Source organism: Orbicella faveolata, unplaced genomic scaffold (genome assembly GCF_042242905.1).
Source record: "Orbicella faveolata isolate gen_17 unplaced genomic scaffold, um_ofav_v1 contig_6, whole genome shotgun sequence".
NCBI classification, from domain to species: Eukaryota; Metazoa; Cnidaria; class Anthozoa; order Scleractinia; family Merulinidae; genus Orbicella; species Orbicella faveolata.
In genome coordinates this window covers 165,001-167,500 of record NW_028301590.1, presented here as the reverse complement: position 1 = coordinate 167,500, position 2,500 = coordinate 165,001, and the positions used below count along the sequence as shown (strand labels likewise).

General features: G+C 48.6%; 2 non-coding genes across 2 annotated transcripts; one reads left to right on the top strand and one right to left on the bottom strand.

Annotated features, from left to right (window-relative positions):
• The first annotated feature begins 1,320 nt into the window (after positions 1 to 1,320).
• LOC149095248 (U1 spliceosomal RNA) lies at positions 1,321 to 1,484 on the top strand. Its single transcript, XR_016205052.1, has one exon. It is a non-coding gene; the product is annotated as a U1 spliceosomal RNA (small nuclear RNA).
• An 886-nt stretch (positions 1,485 to 2,370) lies between these two features.
• LOC149095247 (5S ribosomal RNA) lies at positions 2,371 to 2,489 on the bottom strand. The gene has a single exon (XR_016205114.1). It is a non-coding gene; the product is annotated as a 5S ribosomal RNA (ribosomal RNA).
• Between the last annotated feature and the right edge of the window lie 11 nt (positions 2,490 to 2,500).

Sequence of the window (2,500 nt, the reverse complement as noted above, 5' to 3'; positions counted from 1 at the left end):
GTGCTAGGAAGTCCCTGCTTAGGTGAGCATCTGGGAGTTTTTTTTTTGTTTAAGGATTTATTGTTGAGTTTGTGATGGATGTTCCAGTTAAGCCTGTTTGTTATGATTCTGTGCCCGCGTGTCTATGTATGGATTGTCAATTGTACGATGTTAAACAAATGGTTCGTGCCAAGTCCGCTGTAGTATCTTCTCGCTCTCCGTTTTTGCCTGGTTATGCTGCTTCGCTGTTGTCTCGTCCCACCATTAAGTCTGCTCCATGTGCCGTTTCATCCGTTTTGTCTTCTCGCCCGTCTTCGTCGGTTGCTGCTTCTACGTGTGGCCTAGCTGACATTGATGTTCCTAAGTACGTGTGTGAGCCTGATTGTTTTCCGCCTTGCCCGTTTCTGTCTCGTCCACGTATTGACTTTGCTGATCTGTCTTCGCCTTGTTTTTCGTCTGGCTCTGGTTCTGTTCCTGCCGTCAGCTCTACTAGTTCCGGTGCTGTTCCGGCTGTCCAGTCCAGTTGTCCAGTTGCTTCCGTTGCTGTTTCGCCTGTTCGTTCTAGTTCCGTTGCTTCCGTTGCTGGTTTGCCTGTTTCTTCAAGTCCCGTTACGCCTGTTGCCGTTCCGCAGTTTCGTGCTGCTAGTTCCGTTGCTGCTTCGTCTCCTGTTATGCCCAGTCGTTCTGCAAGTACTGTTCCTCCTCGAGTTTGGCCTGGTCCTGTTCTGCCCAATCGCCTTGTTCGTCCAGCTGCTGCTCCATATCGCTCATTGCCTAGTCTGCGTTCGCCTGTTCCCACGCCTGTTGTCCGTCCTTTGTTGCCAAGTTGTCGTCCCGTTTTTCCCATGGCTTGTTTTGTGTTGGTTGTGCTTCCTGTTTTGCTGCCCACTCCGTTTGGCTTCGTTCTCTCGTTTTTGCCTGTGCTGCGTTGAGTTTGGATTAGTTTGGCTCTGTTTGTTGGATTTTGTCTGTTTGTTGAATTTGGACTGTTTGGACTGTTTTTGTCTGGTCTCGGTTTGTTTTGGTTGCATATTGGTGGCGAACCTATGTTTATAGGATTAGTCTGTTGACAGGTGTCCTTTTTTGGTCACCTTTCGCCGTTGCTCTGAAACAGTGTATGTTTGTCCTGTTGTCCGACGTTTATTGCCTGTTCGTCCCTCGTTCGTTTGTCTTTATGTTTTTTGTCTGTAGGGGCGGGGTTCGATCCCTCGGTGAGTTTGACGTGCTGGTGCACCCCCGTTTTTGGTGAACCGTCGTTGTTTGACGGGCTAGTTCTGTTCGACTGGCAGGCATTGCACTCTCCCTTTTTAGGGTGGCCTGGCCATTCACCAAAAACATAAAAAACTTACCTGACGCGGGAGGTACTGTGATCAAGGAGGCAGTCCTCTCAAGGCGAGGCCCTTTCATTGCACTTCGATCGGGTTGACCCTTGCGATTACCCCAAATGTGGGTAACTCGAGCGTATAATTTCTGGTAGTGGGGGCCTGCGTTCGCGCTCGCCCCCGAAAAAGTGCAAGTGTTGGCCCTGTGAATGGTGGATGGTTAATGATTGACGCTTTGCTTTGTTCGTCAGTTGGCCGGGCCGGGCTGGACGACTGGGCACAGTGAACAACGAAGGAACGTGTCAAGCAAGCCAAGGATTTCCAGCTGCAACTGAAAAGGCGAGTGCGCTGGAACTCGTGTTGTCATGCATCCATGTTGCACTGAACTGAAGAAGGTGGCTTTTCCGATTTGCGTTTGTTTCGGCAGGCGGTCAATCATTGACTCGATCCCCGCCAAGTTTGTCCTCGAAGTAACGTTCGTTGACTTACAGTATGGAAAGAGCAAAGGACAAGGAAAGTAACAGGAGAAGTGCTGGCCAAACCGTGAGTTGATTTCTACCTTACGATTGTTGTGTTGGTGGTTCGTTGACTAAACTAGACAACGGTCCGAGCCTCCGACATTCTCCAAGTCAAGTCATGAATAGAATTGTTTTGACGGCTCGAATTCGTGTCGACCGTTAATATGCAACGGCTCGCGTGTGTTGTTTGCTTTGCCGTTGTTGATCGGGCGCATTTCTTTGGGAATTGGCGTAGTTTTCCGCACTTTTAGCTGCTTGAAAACCGTTCTGCAAGGCAGAATATCATTTTGCTTCGAATTATTTGATGTCACACACGCCAATTTGATGTCATAAATAACCGTTTCGCACGCGAACGTTAGCGCGCGAGACTTAGATTCTAATTTATCCCGCGATCATTTTAAGGGTACTTTTCATGTTTTCTGGCTATCTTTTGAGTCTCCTGAAATGTGTAAAAAGCTATTTGTGCTTTCCAGCCACTGGAATAGCCAAAGTTGGTAGTAAAAGAAAGAAAAAATGAACATATGCAAAATAAAACGGCCGAGAAAATGAAAAGTCTACAACACGGGGTATTCCCAGGCGGTCACCCATCCAAGTACTAACCCCGCCCGACAGGGCTTAACTTCGGTGATCGGACGAGAACCGGTGCTTTCCCTGTGGTATGGTCGTAGACAAGAGAAAGGG